This window comes from Octopus sinensis, unplaced genomic scaffold (assembly GCF_006345805.1).
Source record: "Octopus sinensis unplaced genomic scaffold, ASM634580v1 Contig17271, whole genome shotgun sequence".
NCBI classification, from domain to species: domain Eukaryota; kingdom Metazoa; phylum Mollusca; class Cephalopoda; order Octopoda; family Octopodidae; genus Octopus; species Octopus sinensis.
Genome location: NW_021834932.1, coordinates 40,001 through 48,835, shown reverse-complemented (window position 1 = coordinate 48,835; position 8,835 = coordinate 40,001).

Genomic DNA, 8,835 nt, shown 5'->3' with positions numbered 1-8,835 from the left:
TATATATATATATATATATATACATATATATATATATATATATATATATATATAAGCTACTCTCACTAGAGACCTGTTTTACATTAACTAATACTCTAATGGCTTAACTGTCCTACAAATATTAACTGTCCTACAAATACATTGCATGATATATCTATGCACATACAGGTGCCATGTAAAAAGCCTTGGTGATGGTGCCATACTATTTTACTTGTTTGTCATTTGACTGCGGCCATGCTGGAGCACCGCCTTTAGTCGAGCAAATGGACCCCAGGACTTAGTCTTTGTAAGCCTAGTACTTATTCTATCGGTCTCTTTTGCCGAACTGCTAAGTTACTGGGACGCAAACACACCAGCATCGGTTGTCAAGCGATGTTGGGGGGATAAACACAGACACACAAACATACACACACATATACATATATATATATGTTATACACAACGGGCTTCTTTCAGTTTCCGTCTACCAAATCCACTCACAAGGCTTTGGTCAGCATGAGTCTATAGCAGAAGACACTTGCCCAAGGTGCCACACAGTGGGTGGTAAGCAAGCTACTTACCACACAGCCACTCCTGCGTCATGTAAAAAAACCCAAAAAACAAATCATCTGGTGCCAGTGTCAAATACACATGATCATGTATTGTCAAGTTAACATGTAGACAGGGTTATAATCCAAGGTGTGTCCTCATGAAGCAGGTCTGCATATTTTAGTTATTGCAGTTCTCTAACATAAATCCAATGATGGTGATCTGTATGAGAGTTGAAAACACTGGAGAATTCTGTTAAATACTGGAAAATATTTATTGCGGAATAATTAATTACATATTAAAAGAGAAAGCTGGAAAAATATTGTGGTATTATTATTATTATTTTTTTTTTTGGTATTGAGCTGGCAGTATCATTAGCATGCTGGGTGAAATGCTTAGTATTTCGTCTGCCATTATGTTCTGAGTTCAAATCAAGAATTTAGCTAGGTATGGCAGTGTGGCAAAGAAGCTTGCTTCCCAACCACATGGTTGTGGGTTCAGTCCCACTGCATGGCACTTTGGGCAAGTTTATATATATGTATGTATATGTGGAGGCACAATGGCCCAGTGGTTAGGGCAGCAGACTCGCAGTTGTAGGATCGCGGTTTCGATTCCCAGACCGGGCGTTGTGAGTGTTTATTGAGCGAAAACACCTAAAGCTCCACGCGGCTCCAGCAGGGGGTGGTGGCGATCCCTGCTGTACTCTATCGCCACAACTTTCTCTCACTCTTTCTTTTGTTGGCCTGCTCGCTTAGCCAGCGGGGTGGTGTCATTTGAAGGCTAAAACAATGCGAAACGCATTGTGACCAGCAACGTGTAGCAGCATCTGATAGCCTGGTCGGTCACGGTGATCACGGTGATATATTTGTATATATATAATATATATCGCCATGATAGTTCGCTAGCCACTAAACCTTTTTCTATTTTCTCTCCCTGTTTATTTCTGTGTTCCTTTCTGTCGAAGAGCGTAGGCTCGAAACGTAAAAGACTTTCTCACTTCCCGCGTATTAAACTAATACATCTGTTTGTTGTTTACACACTCGTCTTCATCATCTAACGGTTTTTTGTAAATTCTCCGGTTGTATATATATATATATATATACATACACACACACACACGTGTGTGTGTTTCTTTGTGTCTGTGTTTGTCCCCCTTCACTGCTTGACACCCGTTATTGGTGTGTTTACGTCCCTGTAACTTAGCAGTTTGGCAAAAAGAGACCAATAGAATAAGTACTTGGCTTAAAAAATGTGCTTAAAAAAGGTGGTGCTCCAGCATGGCCGTAGTCAGATGACTGAACCAAGTAAAAGAATAAGATTAAAAAAACTTCGTTATTTATCTGGTAAACATAAAATTTTAATGGAAAGTTTAATTCTAGATCACTTTAAAACACTAAGTTTATCTCGTAGAAGCCAGGAGTGGTGTTTTTTTTTTTGTCATATTGGTGTCAAGGGGGTTAAAGGTCAATCATTTATCTTTCCTTCTCATGACGTGGCTTTATCATCTTGGTCATCATTTGATACTTTTTAAAACGATAAAAAAGATGACCGAGATGACCTTTTGTTGCCGCATTTCCATTGAAATATCCACTCACAAGGCTTCAGTTGGCCCAAGGCCATAGTAAAAAGCACCTCCACAAGGTGCCATGCAGTGGGACGGAACCTAGAACTGTGGTTGAGAAGCAAACCGCCCACCACATAGCCATACCCATGTGTGTATATGTACATACACACACACACACACACACATTCTTATACAAGAATGTTGACTGTGAGTTTGAAGTCTTCGCCAGGTAAGCCATCATCCGATGATGGCTTAACGACGACGAGGGTTCCGGTTGATCTGATCGTCGGAACAGCCTGCTCGTGAAATTAATGTGTAAGTGGCTGAGCACTCCACAGACACGTGTACCCTTAACATAGTTCTCAGGGATATTCAGCGTGACACAGAGAGTGACAAGGCCGGCCCTTTGAAATACAGGTACAACAGAAACAGGAAGTAAGAGTGAGAGAAAGTTGTGATGAAAGAGTACAGCAGGGATCACCACCATCCCTGCCGGAGCCTCGTGGAGCTTTAGGTGTTTTCGCTCAATAAACACTCACAACGCCCGGTCTGGGAATCGAAACTGCGATCCTACGATCGCGAGTCCGCTACCCTAACCACTGGGCCATTGTGCCTCCACTTATATATATATATATATATATATATATATACATATACACACACACATACCACGTGTGTGTGTGTGTGTGTGTGTGTGTGTGTGTATGTATCTATATATATACACACACACACACACACATGCACACAGATGTGGTGGGCTTTTTTCAGTTGCCGTCCACCAATGTTTCACCATAAAACTACCCTTCATTCGAACTTGGAACGGATGGACAGACAGACAGACAGACGGACGGATGGATGGATGAATGATAGACACTGGCTAAGAGCTGTTTATGTAGCGTCTAGTCAGGGGAGGACAAAACATGGAGCAAATATATTTATTGGCTTTTGATGTTATTGGCGTAAACAGCACAGTGGTCGGTGATGCGTGACCCAAACAGTGTTTGTACAAGTTTTTGCTGAGAGAGAACGTGTCTGGCACTGCACCAAATTGGTCACTGAAGCAAATCTATAACAAGAGACCAGAGTTATATGAAATTTAATAATGACATTGTTGTCTAGTGTATTAAATAGTCTGAGGCATTGTACAGCTATAACAATGACAACAGCAATAATAATAATAATAATGATAATAATGATAATAATGATGATAATAGCAAAAAAGTAGATGTATGCAATCCTCTTAAATATAAGAAGGCTTGACTGTGGAAAATAAAGAATGTGAAGATAGTGCCAGTTATTGTTGGGTCCTTTGGGGACAGTGTCAGAAAGCATCAAGGGAAATATATAAAGGAAATGGGAACAGAATATCAAATAGAATTGTTACAAAAGGTTTTGTCTTCTTGGCACGGCCAGAATAATCAGGAAAGTGTTTGATAGTTGAAAAGAACAGAGAGCATGGTACCGTAGATTGCCGCAAAATCTGAGTTAAAAAGGAATAATGTAATAATGTACAATTCTCTTGAATACGAAATTGCCCGGCTATGAAGAATGAAGAGTGTGAAGGTAGTGGCAATTGTTGTTGGGTCCTTTGGGGGACAGTATCAAAAGGCATCAAGAGGAATATAAAGGAAATGGTAATTGAGTGCCTAGTAGAACTGTTACAAAAGACCTGCCTCCTTGGCACTGCCAGAATCACTAGGAAAGTATTAGATAGGTGAAAAGGACAGCACAGTACTGTTGGCAGCAGGTAGTAGGCCCACTATTCATGCTAGACCCTAAGGGTTCTAACAAAATCTGAGTTAAAAGTACCCTTGATGTGTTGGGCGATATGATATGCTTGAGTAGGCCTGTTGAGTCAAGTAAAACCAAAACCAAAATCATAGCTTTGGCCAGTGCCCCTTGCCTGGCTCCCATAACTGCTAAGTTATGGGGACGTAAACACACCAGCATCGGTTGTCAAGCGATGTTGGGGGGACAAATACAGACACACAAACACACACAAACATATATACATATATATGATGGGCTTCTTTCAGTTTCCGTCTACCAAATCCACTCACAAGGCTTTGGTTGGCCTGAGGCTATAGTAGAAGACACTTGCCCAAGGTGCCATGCAGTGGGACTGAATGACACTTGCCCAAGGTGCCACGTAGTGGGACTGAATGACACTTGCCCAAGGTGCCATGCAGTGGGACTGAATGACACTTGCCCAAGGTGCCATGCAGTGGGACTGAATGACACTTGCCCAAGGTGCCACGTAGTGGGACTGAATGACACTTGCCCAAGGTGCCATGCAGTGGGACTGAATGACACTAGCCTAAGGTGCTATGTAGTGGGACTGAATGGCACTTGCCCAAGGTGCCATGCAGTGGGACTGAATGACACTTGCCCAAGGTGCCATGCAGTGGACTGAATGACACTAGCCTAAGTGCTATGTAGTGGGACTGAATGACACTAGCCCAAGGTGCCATGCAGTGGGACTGAATGACACTTGCCCAAGGTGCCATGCAGTGGGACTGAATGACACTAGCCTAAGGTGCTATGTAGTGGGACTGAATGACACTAGCCCAAGGTGCCATGCAGTGGGACTGAATGACACTAGCCTAAGGTGCTATGTAGTGGGACTGAATGACACTAGCCCAAGGTGCCATGCAGTGGGACTGAATGACACTAGCCTAAGGTGCTATGTAGTGGGACTGAATGGCACTTGCCCAAGGTGCCATGCAGTGGGACTGAATGACACTTGCCCAAGGTGCCATGCAGTGGGACTGAATGACACTAGCCTAAGGTGCTATGTAGTGGGACTGAATGACACTTGCCCAAGGTGCCATGCAGTGGGACTGAATGACACTAGCCTAAGGTGCTATGTAGTGGGACTGAATGACACTTGCCCAAGGTGCCATGCAGTGGGACTGAATGACACTAGCCTAAGGTGCTATGTAGTGGGACTGAATGGCACTTGCCCAAGGTGCCATGCAGTGGGACTGAATGACACTTGCCCAAGGTGCCATGCAGTGGGACTGAATGACACTTGCCCAAGGTGCCACGTAGTGGGACTGAATGACACTTGCCCAAGGTGCTATGTAGTGGGACTGAATGACACTTGCCCAAGGTGCCATGCAGTGGGACTGAATGACACTTGCCCAAGGTGCCATGCAGTGGGACTGAATGACACTTGCCCAAGGTGCCATGCAGTGGGACTGAATGACACTAGCCTAAGGTGCTATGTAGTGGGACTGAATGACACTAGCCCAAGGTGCCATGCAGTGGGACTGAATGACACTAGCCTAAGGTGCTATGTAGTGGGACTGAATGGCACTTGCCCAAGTGCCATGCAGTGGGACTGAATGACACTTGCCCAGGTGCCATGCAGTGGGACTGAATGACACTTGCCAAGGTGCCATGCAGTGGGACTGAATGACACTAGCCTAAGGTGCTATGTAGTGGGACTGAATGACACTAGCCTAGGTGCTATGTAGTGGGACTGAATACACTTGCCCAAGGTGCCATGCAGTGGGACTGAATGACACTTGCCCAAGGTGCTATGTAGTGGGACTGAATGGCACTTGCCCAAGGTGCCATGCAGTGGGACTGAATGACACTTGCCCAAGGTGCCATGCAGTGGGACTGAATGACACTAGCCTAAGGTGCTATGTAGTGGGACTGAATGACACTAGCCCAAGGTGCCATGCAGTGGGACTGAATGACACTAGCCTAAGGTGCTATGTAGTGGGACTGAATGACACTTGCCCAAGGTGCCATGCAGTGGGACTGAATGACACTTGCCCAAGGTGCCATGTAGTGGGACTGAATGACACTTGCCCAAGGTGCCATGCAGTGGGACTGAATGACACTTGCCCAAGGTGCTATGTAGTGGGACTGAATGACACTAGCCCAAGGTGCGATGCAGTGGGACTGAATCAAGAACCATGTGGTTGGTAAGCAAGCTACTTACCACACAGCCACTCCTGTTTTAAAAAATGCGTTTTAAAAAGAAAACCTCTCCAGCCTGGAAACTCATTATAGGAAAGATCTTGATTTTGGGAAAAACATTTTTACTTAGTAATTAATCAGTTCCCATGATAGAAGTTCTATACAATAATATTTAAAAGGATTTATTTAAATGACTATTGCACTTAGATTTCAATAATGGATTGATTAATTACATGTTCATAAATAATTAATGAATCCACCATGGAAATGTGTGTGCAATAGTTAATCAAATGAACCGTATTACAGATATATGCACACAGACACACACACACATACATCTGTACAAGTGTGTGTGTGTGTGTGTGTATATATATATATATATTTCTGGACACACATTTTCATACATATACGTATGTATACGTGTGTGTGTATGTGTGTATATATATATTTCTGGACACATATTTTCATACATATACGTATGTATACGTGTGTGTGTATGTGTGTATATATATATTTCTGGACACATATTTTCATACATATACGTATGTATACGTGTGTATGTATGTGTGTATATATATATTTCTGGACACATATTTTCATACATATACGTATGTATACGTGTGTGTGTATGTGCGTATATATATATTTCTGGACACATATTTTCATACATATACGTATGTATACGTGTGTGTGTGTATATATATATATGTATACGTATACATATATACACACACACACACACATAAATATGCAGATACATATATACATACATACGTGCACACACACATGCATACATGTGTATACATATATATTTGTGTGTATACACACATACACACACACACACACACACACATATATGAATATGTGTGTGTATATATGTATACACACACATACATATGCATATGTATACGCACACATATAAACACGCATTTATTTCTGTATATGTATTTTATTTGGTGGATCTGATGGAAGCCGCATGGACCCTAATCTCTTCAGGCCCTGCCAGACTGATGAAATTGAATTCTAACAATGCACCTGTTGACCTTTTTATATATTAACCCCTATAAGAAAGATATGAGCAGGAACAAAATTTGTGCGGGGGTGGGCAACTTTCTGGGAATAAAGGATAGGGTGCAGTAATAAGCATGGGGCATAAGGGTATGGAAAGAGGAGAGATGAATGGTTAGGGCATGCCCAAGTGGGTATGGAGTGGAACAAGGGCTCAGTAAAAGTCTGAAAACAAGTATGGACGTTATTTACATTTGACGGATATTTGTTGTCTTGTTTGTTGTTAACACAACGTTTCGGTTGATATACCCTCCAGCCTTCATCAGGTGTCTTGGGGAAATTTTGAACCTGGGTTCTCATTCCTAAGGTATTTTTCATTATTATTATTATTACCACTTGGTGTAGTGGTTAAGAGCGTGAGCTACTAACCCCAAGATTCCAAGTTCGATTCCAAGCAGTGACTATAATAATAATAATGATGATAATAATAATATCAGCGTTGCCTTACTGGCACGTGAAAAAACATTCGATCGAGGTCATTGCCAGTGCTGCTGGACTGGTTCCTGTGCAGGTGGCATGTAAAAAAATACCATTTGAGTGTGGCCGTTGTCAGTACCGCCTGACTGGCCCTCATGCCGGTGGCACATAAAAGCACCCACTACACTTTCAGAGTGGTTGGTGTTAGGAAGGAAGGACATCCAACTGTAGAAACTCTGCCAGATCAAGATTGGAGTTTGGTGCGACTTAATCCATTTGTCCTTGTTCATCCCCTCTGTGTTTAGCCCCTTGTGGGTAGTAAAGAAATAGGTATTAACTTGACCCTTTCCCTCAAAATTTCTGACCTTATGCCTAAATCTGATGGGAAGAGGGGAGTGGGTATGTTGCTGTAATGGTAGCACACTTGTCACAAAAACAAAAAGATGAAGGTTCAAGTCCCATGCGTGTGGAAATCCTACTTTTTTTGACAAGTGCTTATATGCCCCAATATTAGAGACTATTTTCTTTAGTCATCAAGTGGTTAATTGCTAATAAGCTTTAAGCTTATGAAACATCAATTACAAAACCGTAAAAATCAACACTCCTTACCAAAAACCATCACAGAAAACACACCATGTTAGTTTACAAAAGCGCTGAGCTAATTATGGTTCCTAAATCTGATGATAAAAAGCCATGGATATGTTGGTGCAATGGTAACAAACTTGTCGCAAAAAAGAAAGAACTGTGGGTTTGCGTCCCATGCATACGGAAACCCCTACTTTTTCTGTCGAGGGCTTATATGCCCCAGTATTAGACTACTTTCTTTAATCAATACGCAGTGGTTGCCAATAAGCTTTAAGCTTATAAAATATCCTTTATAGAACTGTAAAACTCGGCACCGCTTATCAAATCATTGGAGAAAACGCACATGCTTGTTTATAGAAACTTAGTATTGTAATCTTAGATACACCTGTCTCTGCACCTATTTCTTTACTACCCACAAGGGGCTAAACACAGAGAGGACAAACAAGGACAGACAAACGGATTAAGTCGATTACATCGACCCCAGTACGTAACTGGTACTTATTTAATTGACCCCGAAAGGATGAAAGGCAAAATCGACCTCGGCGGAATTTGAACTCAGAACGTAGCGGCAGATGAAATACCTATTTCTTTACTACCCACAAGGGGCTAAACACAGAGGGGACAAACAAGGACAGATAAATGGATTAAGTCGATTATTTCGACCCCAGTACGTAACTGGTACTTATTTAATCGACCCCGAAAGGATGAAAGGCAAAGTCGACCTCGGCGGAATTTGAACT